Raw genomic sequence first — 15,539 nt, 5'->3', positions numbered from 1 at the left:
CTTTTTTCCCTGGAAGAGGACATTCAGCCTTGCTGGGTAGTTCATTCTTGGCTGCATTCTAAGCTCTTTTGCCTTCCGGTATATTGTATTCCAAGCCCTAGGAGCTTCCAATGTAGTTGCTGCTAAGTCCTGTGTGATCCTGACTGCAGCTCCACAATATTTGAACTGTGTCCTTCTGGCTGCTTGTAATATTTTCTCTTTGACTTGGGAGTTCTGGAACTTGGCTATAATATTCCTAGGGGTTGGTTTTTTGGGATCTCTTTCTCTGGGGGATCGGTGGATTCTCTCCATTTCTATTTTGCCCTCTGCTTCTAGAATATCAGGGCAATTTTCCTGTAGTAATTCTTTGAAAATGATGTCAAGGCTCTTTTCCTGATCATGACTTTCAGGTATTCCAATAATTTTCAAATTATCTTTCCTAAGTCTGTTTTCTATATCAGTTGTTTTTTCAATGAGATATTTCACATTTTCTTCTAATTTTTCTTTTTTTTTGGTTTTGAAGTATTGATTCCTGATTTCTGGTAAATTCATCAATCTCCCTGAATTCTATTCTTTGTCTGAAGGATTTGTTCTCCTCAGAGAGTTTTCTTATCTCTTTTTCCATCTGGCCAATTTTGCTTTTTAAAGCATTCTTCTCCTCAATAACTTTTTGAACTGTTTTGTCCATTTGACCTAAGCTGGTTTTTAGCATGCTATTTTCTTCAGCATTTTTTTGGATTTCCTTGACTAAGCTGCTGACTTCATTTTCATGTTTTTCCTGCATTTCTCTCCTTTCTTTTCCCAGTTTTTCTTCCAACTCCCTCATTTAATTTTCAAAGTCTTTTTTGAGCTCTGTCATAGCCTGAGCCCAATTTCTGTTTTTCTTGGAGTCTTTAGATGCAGGAGCTTGTGCTTTCTCATCCTCAGACTGAGTATTTTGATCCTTCTTGGGCTCATTTGCAAAATATTTTTCAATAGTCTTCTTTTTGTTTCCCTGCTTACTCATTTTCCCAGCCTGGCCCTGGTTTTGGGGTGCTTCCTGAGCTTTTGGGGCACTCCCACAAGGAGTGTATGAGGCTCTGTCCTTCCTCCTGGTCTGTGAGTGACCATATGCGCCCCCCCTCTGCCACAGGGCTGAGGTGGAGGGGGACCCTGCTGTTCTCTGGGGGGGCCTAGACTGTGATCAGGATCCGAATGTGGTCAGAACCCCAGAGTCCTGTTCCAGAGACAGAGGACAGAGCTCTGCAGTCTCTCTCTCTCTCTCTTCACTCCCCTCCCTCAGCTCAATGGGCTCATGCCCTGGGGGCTCCTGCTTACCTGTGCCACCAGCTTCTGTTTCCTGGATCAGGGCTGGGGAAAGACCAAGCTGCTTGCTGTGTGCCCTGAGGCTTGGGCTCCACATGCTCTCTCTGGCAGAGGTCCCCTGCTGTTCCCCCACTTTGTGCCCGGTGCTCCTCGGGGTGCAGCTCAGGAGACTCCCCCGCTGCTGTGAGCTGAGGCTCCTAGCGCCCTGGGGCTGCCTCCGGGAGGCTGAAGTTCTTTTGCTCTGGGGGGCCACCCCTCTGGCGGGCCACCCTTCTGACCCTGGGGAGCAGAGCCTTTCTGCTGTTTTCCAGGTTACCTTGAGTAGGAGAACTGCCTCGCTGGGTCCCTTTGTGGGTTCTGTCTCTCGAAAGTTTAGTTAGAGTCCTTAGCTTATGAGTTTTATCAGAGAGCTCCTAAGACTCGATCCCTTCATGTCGCCATCTTGGCTCCGCCCCCCCAACATGTTATTTTCTTCAGCATTTTTTTGGATCTCCTTAACTAAGCTCATGTTTTTCCTGCATCTCTCTCTCATTTCTTTTCCCAGTTTTTCTTCTATCTCCCTTACTTGATTTTCAAAATCTTTTTTGAGCTCCGTTATCACTTGCACGCAACTTCCATATTTCATGGAGTCTTTAGATGCTGAAGCTTGGACTTTCTCATCTTCAGATTGAGTATTTTGGTCCTCCATGAGACCAAAGTAATTGTCTATGGTCAGGTTCCTTTTTTTTCCTGTTTACTCAGTTCCCCAGCCTGTGCCCAGTTTTGGAGTGCTTCCTGAGTTTTTGAGTTTTATTGGGATATCCTCACAAGGACCTCAGTGTGTTAGGCTGTAACTGCTCTCTTGGTCTATGAATGTCCACAATCTCACCCCTCTGCCATGGGGCTGGGGAGTCCCTGATCTATGTGGGGCCTAGACTGTGACCAGGATTTGAATGTGGTCAGAGCCCCAGAGTCCTATGCCAGGGACAGAGGACAGACCCCAGTAGTCTCCCTCCACTCCCTTACCTTCCGTGGGCTGAGCACTCAGGGTGCAGCTGCCTGGAAGCTCTTGCTGGATGACTCCACGTGCCTACTTCAGTGTCCTGGATCTGGGCTGTCATGTCCATGCTGGTTGCCAGGACTGCATTGAGGACCTTGGCTTTGTGCTTGCTTTGGCAGAGGTTTCCCTGTTGATTTTCCAAGTTGTGAGGCTGAACTTCTTTGCTCTGGCACAGCCACCCCTCCAATCCTGCGGAAGAGAGTTTTTCTACTATTTCCCAGTTTCCCTGGGCTGGAGAATTTCCTCACTGAATCTTTCTGTGAGTTCTGTCTCTTGAAAATTTAGTTAGAGTCATAATTTTAATGTTTTTGAAATATTTTGGAGAAAGCCCCTAAGAGAGGCTCTTGGCTCTGTCTCCAAGATGTTTACTTCTCTAGGAACACTACTCAAAACCACGCTACCTTTATAACAAATCATCATCATTGACATCAGGCATAATAAACATTTATTTATTTAGGTAGAACTATGTTGGACACTGAGGATACAAAGAAGTAATAAACCGTATTTCTGCCTTCAAAAGACTTAAAATCTAATTGAACAGACAATGCATATACTTAAAAACATGGTACATGCTACCTTCTGTTGTTATCCTTAGTGACTTGATTGACCCCACATTTGGGGTCATCTCCTGTCTTCCTGATTTATATCTGGCCACTGGACCCAGATGGCTGTGGAGGAGAAAGTGAGGCTGGTGACTTAGCATAGCCCCCTCACTCAACTCCAATTCATGTGCTTGTCATGGCATCACTTCCCTGATGTCATGGTCTTCTTTGTAAATGAAGGACAAACATCATCATCATCATCATCATCATCATCATCATTATTATTATTACTATTTGACAAATAAATGTTATAGCCAAGAATTATATACTGAATTCAGAGGAGAGAATGGACACTGAAGGTGGAGTGATATCAAGGGAGGAAGTTGTGAACTAGAAATAGAAACAGGACTATGAATGATTAATTTGGGAAACAATAAATAGGCTCTATGTAGTGCAGTGGGTCAGCTAAGTGTTGCTGTAGTCAGGAAGACTCATCTTCCTAAGTTCAAATCTGGCCTTTGATAGTCACTGGCTGTGTGATATTTGGATAAGTTACTTAAGCTTGTTTGCCTCAGTTTTCTTAACTGTAAAATAAACTGGAGAAGGAAATGAAAAACCTCTCCAGTATCTTTGCCAAGAAAACCTCAAATGGGATCATGGAATATTGGACACTGAACAACAACAACAACAATAAAATGAGATACTCGATTTGGCTAAAGCCAAGAAATTCTAGACTTGAAAAAATAAATACAACAGACAGGAGCATATTAAGAGTCTTTGCCTAGCAGTGGTAGGCATTTAAGTGCTAATGGAGAGGCCTAGAAGGGAAGGTTGAAAAAATGGATACATTAGATAGAAGAGTCTGATAGTGAATGCTAGCTAAAAAGGGATTTAGACTTTTTTAGATAGTAAGGCATCATTAAAGGTTTCTAAGGAGTGGGAGGACATGATCATTTAGATCATTTAGAAAGATCATTCTTATATCAATAATGTAGATTTTGGGGAGAGGCCGGAAAGGGGAGACATGGGAGCTAGGAGATTGCCCAATGATCCAAGTATGAGCTGTTAGAAATGGAGAGAAAGGGATGAATGATAAGCATTATTTCAGTGAAGAATATGACATGATTTGGTAACTGATTCTTTTAAGTTCTAGATTGAACAGGAGTCACGAAGATTCTGGCCCAGGACCACTAAAAGAAGTGGAATAATTGAGAAGAGAAGCTGGTTTGGTAGCACTATAATGAGTTCCCTTCTGACATGCATTTATCTTGACACTGAATCACCTCCTGAGGCCTTTCCCAGTCTTTATTTTTGCTAGTACCTATATAGTTGCAAGTGACTTCCTTTCACAGGTTATACTATAGCTATTTTGTAAGCATTGATTTGTTTCTGTTAGTTCACCTATTAGGATTTAAACAACTTGAGAACAGGGGATGGTACCTAGCAAATAATAAGTGCCTAATAAACAGTTATTGATAGAGTGATCCAAATGAAGATGCCCCCTTATGCAAGTTTGCAAAGTAAAAAAAAAATATTCTGGAATTCATTCCCTCACAGCTTCCTTTCCTGTCATCAGAACTATCTCTCAGTCATTTGCACTTTATTGTGAATGAATTTAAGTCAGTCTTTCTTTTTTTAAAACTCTAATTTTGGAAGGCTTTGTCTCTCATTAAAAGAATTTCAGGCTGAGAGAACAGGTTAGAAAGGTTTTGAGGGGATAGAAAAGTATTCTTGGAGATTCTAAAATTATGCCATTTAAATGGCTGCCTGTTTTGCCTACCTGTAAGCAAAATTTCTTCTATTTTTTTAAGTAGACAACAATGTTAAAGGCAAATAAGTAGTATAGAGGATGGAATACTGAAACTGGAATCAAGAAAACTCATGTTCCTGAGTTCAAATCTGGCCTTAGGCACTTAGCAATTGTGTGCCCTTAGGTAAGTCACTTAACTCTGTCTCGTTTCCTCATCTGTAAAATGATTTGGGGAAGGAAATGGCAAACCAATTTAGTACTTTTGCCAAGTAAATCCCAAATGGAGTCACAACAATCTGAACTAAATAACAACATGTAAACAAGAAGCATCTACTTCTAATGATTCTTTTTTTATTAGAAAAGAAGAGAAGAGTAAGATTGGCTAACTAAGTGCATTAGACTCAATTTTAGGAACTTTAAATAGCTTGGATGAATTCCCAGTTTGAGTTCCAGTTTTGAAAGTTGAGGAATTCAGACTTAGGAACATTTTGTGTAGGAGATCCCTCGGGACTGGGAATAGGGCAGGGAGAGGAGAAAACTTGGTTTCCTCTTGATGCCCCATCTGCCATATCATCAGACATACTGGACAAGTATGAAAGAACCACCTCCAGCCAGGAGCCTGAAGCATTAACTGAAGGATGACCCACAGATTCAGAGATAGTCCCCTGAAGAAATAAACATGTTCAAGGTGTGACCTTCCCCTCAGACAACAAAGATGAGTGCCAGACATGGACTCAATACAGAAGCAGAAGCTGGGAGCCCAGTTGAATGGTCCATCCAGTAGAGAGTTAAAGATCTGAAGGAATGTAGAGAGAAGGCCACTAAAGAGAAAAAGAAAACAGAAAGAGAATTGTGGAAGCAAATAAGGACAACGTAGGAATGATATATAGCATTTATATAATATTCACAATAGACCAAGGACTTTACAAGTTTTTGCTCATTTGACCCTCACAATAACCCTAGGTGGTGCAGTAGATAGAGCACTGACCTTAGAATCTGGAGTTCAAGTCCAACCTCAGACAATTGATTCTTATTAGCTTTGTGACCTTGAGTAAGTCACTTTACCCTGATTGCCTCAGATCCAGGGTCATCTCCAGTCATTCTGATTCATATCTGGTCACGAGACCCAGATGACTTTGGAGGGCAAAGTAAGGCTTGTGACTTGGCATAACCCCTCCCCCCTCCCCAAACTCAAATTCAATTCCTGTGCTTGTCATGGCATCACTTCCCTGATATCATGATCATCTTCGAGAACAAAAGACAAATATTACCATCATCAGGTGGTGGATACTATTATCTCCATTTTATAAATGAGAAAACTGAGGCAAAAAGATTAAATGATTTATTCAAAGTCATAGAAGTAGTAAATATCTGAGGCTAAATTTTAAACTCAAGTCTTCTTGCTAGAAGACCATCCACCCAGCTGCCTCCTTCTGTGTTTGAAATAACATTCACCTATCCCAGATCAGTTTACGGAGAGCAAAGAATTTTAGAGATGAAAAGGTCCTTAAAAATAGAATCCAATTTCCTCTGTTTATAAATGAGGAAATTGAAGACCAAAGATGTGAAGTGATTTCATTAAGGGTGTACAGATAGATAGGTACAAAAAGAAAAATCCAAAAACCTCTTCATTCTGAGGGCAATTCCCTTTACCCTTTGTTGTCCCACTAGCAGTGGACTTTTAATTCCTAACTGAAGAATTTAGATTGGGTATGATCAGCTATAGGGACCCATTATAGATCCTTAAGCATGAAAGTGACATGATGAGAAAATGGCATCTGAAGGAAATGATTCCTGACAACTAATGCAAATTGAGAATGACAGGAGAGGACCTCATCTGGAGATTATTTGAATTGATTCATTCACAAGGTGTGGAAAACCTGACATGGTTTCGTTGTCAAGTTCCCTACTTGGGAACTTTGTTGACTATTCAAATGATTTTTTCAGTGTTTTAATGGAAGTCTTATCTCAATGTAGTATAGTTATCACTTAAAAAAATATGGATAGTTGAGGGCTATGGGAATGAGGCAAAAGGAATGAAAAGAGAAGCATTGTTCTTCCCACTGTTGAGCCTGAGCCCACATTCCACACACCCTCCACTGTCACTTCTGTTATTTCTATGAGAACAAACTGCACATATCTTGGGTGGTTTATTTTTCACTTACGACTAAATACAATTTTAAACCAACCCATAAATTTTTTCTTGCTAGTTCACTTTCCCTTGAGCTTCAAAGTCTCCTTTTCACATAAATAAATCAAACCCACTTATAGTAGCATTCCATATACTGCTAATCTCTATACAAGAAGGGGAAGGGAACAAGCATTTTTAAATAATATTTTATTTTATTCCCAATTAAATGCAAAGACAATTTTTGACAATCATTTAAAAAAAATTTTGAGTTCCAAATTACTTCCCTTTTTCCCTCCCTCTTGAAACAGCAAGCCATTTAATAAAGATTAAACATATTTCCATATTAGTTATGTTGTGAAAGAAGAAAAACGAAAAGAAAAAAAGTGGAAAAAAAATAAAAATTAGTATGCTTTTAATTGCATTCAGGCTCTATCAGTTTTTATCTTTGTAGATAACATTTTACACCAAGAGTCCTTTGGGATTGTTAGATCATTATATTGCTGGGAAGAGTTAGATCAATCAGAGTTGATCATTATACAATACTGTTGTTAATGTGGACAATGTTCTCTTAATTCTGGTCACTTCACTTTACATCAGTTCATATAAGTCTTTCCAGGTTTTCAGAAGTCAGTTGGGTCAACATTTCTTATAGCACAACAGCGAACCATTATAATCATGTACCACATCGTTTTCAGTCATTCCCCAATTGATGAGCATCTCCTCAATATTCAGGAGCAAGCATTTATATTGTATCTACTATGTCTCAAGCACTGTATTAAGATAATTTTACATAAATTATTTCATTTAATCCTCACAACAGTCCTACAAAGTAAGTGCTGTTATTATTTCCATTTTACAATGGAAGAAACTAGGACAAGCAGAGAGGCTAAATGACTTGCCTGCAATCACATAGCTACTAAGCATCTGAGGCCAGCTTTGAGCTCTTCTTCCAGACTCCAGGCCAAGCACTCCTTCCACTTAGCTAACTACAAAATAATTTGGCATTTAAGAAGGGTTCCCTCTCTACATCACCTCCCCCCATATCTGTCCTGTCTCTTCTCAGCTGTGTATTATAATTGTTGCCTGTGTGAAAACTCTCATTCTCTCACAACAAAGATGTCAGACAGATAGAAGACTGAAGCAAAACCCCTGTAAATCCCTTATTACAGTAAGTGAGTTTGTACAAAATATACTTTTCAGAATTCAAGTAGAGAAAAACATAATAAAATTACTCCAAATTTAGGAATATTTCTGAGAATTTGGATAATTTGAGTACTTTGATAAATGTAGGGCATTCCCAGTGAGGAATACTCTTTGCCAATTCCAATCACAACTATCTTTATCATTTATATTCTTAGGGAAGTGCCTGGGACCCTAGGAAGCTAAGTGATTTGACTCAAAAAATCAATATGAGCTATTCCTTTGGAAAACACTTTCCAGGCAGTGGTTCTCAAATGTCATAGCTTTACCTAGAAATCCCCAGCTACAGCTTGCAGCCTATTTTTCCCAGCTTGGCTTCTGGAAGGTCATAATAGAAGTTCTATCTGTGAAGACAGCCAAGGTTATTTGTCTGCTGGGGGTCCTGGGAAAGGAATGAAAGAAGAGGATGAGGAGAGAAAAGGAGAGGAAAGACAGAAGGTTTATAGAATCTAGACAATGGGTCAGAAAGTCCAAATTCTCAAGAATCCTCCTTTGTCACCAACTTAAACATTGTATGTGCTAATTCTTCAGGTCAATGAAGACTGCCCTAAGCAAAAAAAAAAAAAAGTTTAAGGACCACCTCTGTAAGAGAAAAATAAAGAATATTTGCATTTTACTTGAATAAATATAATATTTTTGAAATAAAAATATGTATAAATAATAACAATAAAATTCAATGTTGATGGAATTATGAGAAAACTGGAACCTTAATAATTTTGATGGGAATTCAGTTGAATTATACAACTATTTATTAAGCACTTGCTATGTATCAGATACTATCAAAGAGAAAAAAAAATAGGCCCTGACCATAAGGAACTTATGTTTCACTATGGAAAAATAACATATACATAGATAAGTAAATAAAACATGCGAAATAAGTACAAAGAAATAGAGGAGGAAAGGATTGAACAATAATGACTTAGAAAAACAGGAGGGGTCATTTGTAGGAAATGATTCTTGAACAGAGACCCAAAGGGAACTAGGAGACTTAAGTACAAAAAAGGGACTGGTGAATGAGAACCCATTCCTTAGTAATAGTCATAATGTTCAATGCCTGATGTAATTTCCCAAAGGTAGCTTCAGTCTGAAGTCAGGAAGATCTGGGTTCAAAATTCAGCCTCAGACGCTAAATAGCTTTATGACCCTGGGCAAGTGACTTACTCTGTTTGCCTCAGTTTCCTCATCTGTAAAATGGAGACAATAATAGCATATACCTCTCAGGATTGTTGAAAGATGTTTATGATACAACATTTATAAATGAAACATTTAACAAACCTTAAAAAATATATAAAAGCAAGTTATGATTTGGTGAGGATAAAGTGAAATGATAAGGTAAAGAAAAAGTATATTCTAGATATGAAGGATAAGCTTCTGCAAACAGATAGAGATGACCAACAAGAAGGAAGGCTGGCTTAGCATGCTCAAAAATGGCCCAAGAAGTTTCCAGAAATTTGAGGTTGAGTTGGCTGCTGGGGAAGTAAGAGAAATAATTACTTCTCCTCATTGCTAAATGGTCAAGGGATATGAAGAGGCACTTTTCAGAAGAATTAATCAAAGCTATCTATAATCACTATAGATTAGAAAAATGTAAATTAAAACAACTCTGAGCTACCACCCCACATCTCTCAGACTGACTAATAAAACAGACAAGGAAAAAATGAAAACTATGGAAGAAAGAATTAGAAATGGAATTACTAGCTTGGCACAAGAGTTACAAAAATCTTACCCTAGGACCAAACTCCCTAAAAAATGAGAATCAATCAAAAAAAGGTCAGTGACTTCGTTGAGACAAGAAGAAATATTGGAATCAGGAGGATCTGAATTCAACTGCGATCTCAGACACTTAATAATTAACTATGTGACCGTGGACAAGTCATTTAATCCTATTGCCTTGCAAAAAAAGTAGGAAAAAAATATTAAAAACAAAACCAAAAGATTCAAACAATAGAAGAAAATGTAAAAGATCTTGTAGCAAAAACAGCTTCTATGAAAAAAAAATGAGAAGTTTAAGAATCATTAGACTGTCTGAAAGACATAACCAAAACTTGAACCAGACATGCTATTTCAGGAAATCACAAAAGAAAACTCCATAGATATTTTAGGACCAGAGGGCAAAGTGGAAATAAAAGGTATCTAATGGTCACATCCTGAAAGAGCTCTCACAATGAAAATCCCCTAGTATCATCTTAGCAAAAACCCAGTTTTGGGATCAAAGGAAAACTATGCAAGCAGCCAGAAAGAATTTTTGTACAGAGGACAGTCAGGTTCACACATAATTGAAGTGATCATTTTAGGAGCAAAGAACTTGGAATATAATATTCCAGAAGGCAGTGAATATAGGCTTACAGTCAGAATAATCAGAGGACTTTTAAGCATCCCTGTTGAAAAGACCAGAGCAGAGTAGAAATTTCAAGATCCTAGCACAGGATTAAGGAGAAATAGAAAAGAGGCAAATATGAATGAACAATGATAAAGAATTAAGACAATAATAAACTGCTTGGGAGGAGATGATGCATGTGTTTCCTCTGAACTGTATAATTATCAGGGTTTGAAAGTTAGTCTAATTAAACATAAGACTCTTGAATGTCTTTATGATCTTAAAAGAGGAATGGAATGACAGGGTAAGAGAATTATGCTAACAAAGGAAAGTGAGAGGAAGGTGAAGGAGAATTATCTAATATGACTCGGATCAGAAGTTGAAGTCTACAGCAAAGAAGAAGGAATAGGGAGAGATGTCGATGAGTGAACTTCACTTTCATCTGAGTTGGTCAGTGGAGGGAAGAATGTATACACAATACCTATAGAAATATATTTCATTTAATAGGAAAATAGAAGGAAGAGGAAAGAAGGAAGAAGAGAGAATAGAAGGATACATTAAAGGAGGGATTGATATTAAGGAATTTTTTTGAAAGGCCCAGTTTGGCCTAATTTTTGAGTATATGAAGGGCAATTAAGTATAATAAGGCCAGAAAAGTAGGGTTAATTTTGGTTGTGAATGGGGTTTTTTTTAAGTTTTTTTTTTGTAAGGCGATGGGGTTAAATGGCGTGCCCAAGGCCACACAGCTAGGTAATTAAGTGTCTGAGGCCGGATTTGAACTCAGGTACTCCTGACTCCAGGGCTGGTGCTCTATCCACTGCGCCACCTAGCTGCCCTGTGAAGGATTTTAAATGACAGATGAATCTATATTTGATCCTAGTCACAATATAAAACAATTGAAATCTATTGGGCAAGATAGTAACATGTCAAACCTGGGCTTTGGGGAAAAAGTCTTTTTTTTTCAGTTATGTGGAAAGAGAAAGGGGAAAGATTTGAGGTAGGGCAATCAATTAGGAAACTATTACCATAGTTCTGGTATGCAGTGATGAGTAGTGGCCATAGGAGTGTAGAGAAGGGGACAGATATAGAATAAGAGGGAGAAATGACATGATTTGGCACTTGATTAATTATGTGAAGTAAGAGTACAGAGTCAAGAATGAATTCAAAGCTGTAAAACTTTATAACTAAAAGAATGTGATGCTCTCCACAAAAATGGGGAAGTCAGAGAAGGATGAATTTAGTGGAAGGACAATGAGTTCTGTTTTAGATGTGGTGAATTTGAGTTACTTTGAAATATATAATATATTGAAATATATAATTCAAAATGTCTAGTAGGCAGTTGGTGATGTGTGCTAGACAGATGCTAGGAGTCTAGTCAAAGGCATGGAGGAAGGAGATATTTTATACTCAAAGAGAGTACCAAGTAAAGCCAGTTTGACTAGAACATAAGGGGAAGAATGTGATGGAAAGAACTGTGAAATCAATCTATTAAGAAAGGTTGGAGCCAGATTATAAAGAATGTTAAATGTAAATGTAAATCAGTATTGGATTTTTTGAGAACAGTTTAGGACTATGGACAAAATTCTTTAACTCAGTGTTCAGATTATATAATATGAACATCATTACAATAAAAAAGTGAACATGGGGGTGGCTAGTTGGCACAGTGGATAGAGCACCAGTCTGGAGTCAGGAGTACCTGAGTTCAAATCCGACCTCAGACATTTAATAATTACCTAGCTGTGTGGCCTTGGGCAAGCCACTTAACCCCATTACCTTGCCAAAAAAAAAAAGTGAACATGACTATACAAGAAGAACTGATGTATTTATTATTTAAAAAAAAACTAGAAACAACACACATTAACCAACAAATAAGTGATAAAATTTTGGTATATTCAATATAATGAGGTATTTTATTCTGCAAAAAATGACAAATATGAATACCACAAGAAAATATGGAAATATATATGATACAGAACAAAGAATTTCTTTAAACATCATTTACATGGACTAAGGCTATATTTAAAGATGAGTAACAGCAACAAAATCTCTTAGGTGTACATACATAAAAGAGATCAATAGGCACAAAACAAGTAAATTATTATTATTTAAAGTTTAAATTTTGATACTTAAAATACATGTATTTTGTCATGGTGGATACATCAACAAAGATTCCAGTCTATCCCTGTCTTAATAGATGGCCTTCAAGAATTTCTATCATTGGAAAATTCATTTTATCCTGGAGTCAGTCTGACATTGAGCCCTATCAAACTTAGCTAAGCTATTCCTTAAACAGTTACCATGTAGTTTTGTGGGGGTTTTTCTTTTTTTTCTTTTTTGTTATTTGCTAGGCCTGAACTCAAAACATTCCACCTTGGAAGGAAGCCAGAACTTGTTTCTGAAAGACAAGCAATCTCTCCCTGATCATCTTCTCCTTTTCAATTCTGGGCTCAGCTCATTGTCCATTTTTAGTATTTGTCCTAGATATATGTACTGATGGACCAACTCTTATGAGTTATCCATCCAGATGTATGTTCTGGTAAGGGCATAAATAATCTATGCATACAATGAGGGTATCCATGATGAAGGAACTAGAAGGGAGCAGTAGGTCTTTCACAAACAATAGCCTACAGCAAACATTTTTTGTAGTAATGCAATAGACTGAAAGGCTAGGGAAACACATGATTCCACTGTACTTTTCTATACAAATTTTTTTGGTAAAGCATAATGCTGTCTTATAGTCTTTCCTCCAACAAATACATGACAAAAATCTTATAAGATTCCTCAAAAGATGTCCCAAAAGAAATGCCTTTGTTCAACAACCGATCAATGAATATCAAGCAAAGCACAAGACAGAAAGATGCAAGCTTTTCAAAGGTTTTTGCTACCATCATGAAGGATGTCCAAGACAGACCAAATGGAAAAGGCAATCTATTTATGGATGAAATTATTCTGGGGTTTATATAATAAACATTTCAGAGATTCCTAAATAAGACCTATCATGTATAAACATTTTTTTAAAATCCAAATGTAAAACCCATATTCTATGGTTTTATTTGGGGCTAAATCTTATATTATTTATTTGTACTTTTAGGAATATTGTCTACAATAATAATAATAATAATAAATATTTTAAATTAATTATTGAATTAAATTAGATTTTATTAAAAATCAAGTGATTTTTAAAACATTTCACTCCAGCCCTTAGAGAGGACAATAAACTAATGAGGATTTATAATCTTTTTTAGAGATTTGGAAGTTATGTTCTCAAATATATATAATGCTCAAATCAAATATATTATTCTTAACACAAATCCTCCATAACTTTTTCCATTCAGTTATATAGAACTGACTGAGTTTTACCAAGTTGTCTTCTGAAACAGATTCTGAAATTGGGCCCATGGTAATTTGGGCAGAATTCAATTAAATGTCTACTTGCATCTAGGTCAGTTTTCTTTTTTCCAAGGAGTCTTTTTGTTGAAAGGAGAAAAGGCCTATAATTTAACTTGTCATTTTCAAAAATATATATACTAGAGCAAGTACTGTCTTTTTTCTATAAAAGGACAGGAGAGGAATGAAGAATTGTTTTAGACTCTCCTAAGATGCATCATCTAAAAAGTTAATGAATACTAGAGCCAATAATTGGAAATGAAGTGAAGAATGAAGAAAAAACACTCAGTACCAGCTGCAGCAATTAAAAAAGCACCTGCTTCATCCTTCATCTGCCATCATCCCCGCCAACAAACCCAACAGTTTCCCTAGATTTGTTGCCATGTTTTTTGAGGAAAAATGCGCTTTGTTTCCAAGCATACATGAACAATCTTATTGATTTTTAACTTGGACTTTCTGAGGAAAATAAAGTCAGGGAAAGGGTAGTGTTTACCTGAGTATAGTATTGCTTTTTGCATTTCTCCCATGCCGAGTTTGAAATAATGTAAGATCCCATGTAACCATAGCAATCAACTTCACTGACCTGAGAACTACTGGTAAACTTAGCTAGTACAAAGTGGCTGATTACTCCATCTCAGGGAGGAGAAGTATATCAGATTTCTAGAAGGAAGACTTCTGTGCTTTTAGAGAACCACAGACATTAATTAAATGCAGATTACCTTATATAGATTTAAGCCAGCAGACAAATTCTTTCAAGTTTTTCTAGAACATTGTGTGTGTTTCCTTGACAGGAGGAGGAATGATCTCAAGGTGTGAAAGTACTTAGAAAAGTTAAAAGCACTGTGTAAATGTAAGCTATTAATTATCTTTATGGCCAGGCTTTGGTCTTTCACAAATCTAATCACAGCAAAGGGGTAGAGATAATGAGGTGTTAAACAAACTATAAAAACACAGTTATGAGTCCCCTGATTGAATCAGAAGGGAAGTAAAGCCAAACCATTAAGAACAGGAAGCCATATCTTTGTGTGACCTTTCAAAATCAATTTAAGGGGTGGCTAGGTGGCACAGTGAATAGAGCACCAGCCTTGGAGTCAGGAGTACCTGGGTTCAAATCCAACCTCAGACACTTAATAATCACCTAGCTGTGTGGCCTTGGGCAAGCCACTTAACCCCATTGCCTTGAAAAAATCTAAAAAAAAATCAATTTAATAAGTACAAGGAGACAGACTAGAAGAGGAACTTAGTTCCTGATGTGGAGTAGAATGTGGAGAAAGAGAAACTGTAAGAAACCTGTGCAGAGCTAGGAGAACTGAGATACAGGTAGAGACAATCACCAAAAAGAAGGAGGCCAAGATTCTATGAGCAAGGTTGCTTAGGCTAAGCAGGAAGCCAGAAGTGAAACAAGAATTCAACTCTGAAAGAGAATTTTTTGGGGGTAGAGGAGAGGAAGAAAGAGGTTTTTTTTTCCCCCCTCACCTGACTCCACTCCCCACCTCCCATTGTCCATGTTGCTTTGAAATGTAGCTTGTCATGTGTAGGAGACATTGCATCTAGCGGGGTGTAGAGATGTGTGCTCCAGATAGATGTGGATATAGAGAGTCAGTAACTAGAGGAAGAAAATGTTATTGTTCATCTTTTTTCTTGAAGAAAACTAGTGATATAACAAGGGTGATGACTTGCATACGAATTGGATGTAAGTGAGGTAGAGCTAGACAGTCATCAGCTTCACACTTTCTCCTCCAGAGCCATGGAAGTCCAGTGACAAGAAAAAACATCAAGAACAGTGGTGATGGCCCAGGATGCAATGGGTCATCTTGGCATTTCTAAATTAAGGTCTTTCCCATGCCTCAATTTCTCTAACGCAATACTCATTAAATGACTAAGAATTA

At 37.7% G+C, this 15,539-nt stretch overlaps 1 long non-coding RNA gene across 1 annotated transcript in view; it reads right to left on the bottom strand.

The window, feature by feature from the left end:
- Positions 1-2,035: 2,035 nt before the first annotated feature.
- LOC141521132 (uncharacterized) overlaps positions 2,036-15,539 on the bottom strand; it is a 31,303-nt gene continuing 17,799 nt past the window's right edge. The window contains exon 3 of the long non-coding RNA XR_012477852.1: positions 2,036-2,512. This is a non-coding gene — a long non-coding RNA (uncharacterized LOC141521132). The remainder of the gene's footprint in view (positions 2,513-15,539) is intronic.

The sequence above is a fragment of the Macrotis lagotis genome, chromosome 4 (genome assembly GCF_037893015.1).
Source record: "Macrotis lagotis isolate mMagLag1 chromosome 4, bilby.v1.9.chrom.fasta, whole genome shotgun sequence".
Taxonomy (NCBI): Eukaryota; Metazoa; Chordata; class Mammalia; order Peramelemorphia; family Peramelidae; genus Macrotis; species Macrotis lagotis.
Note: the sequence above shows the minus strand (reverse complement) of the source record. Positions and strands in the feature narration are given on the sequence as shown.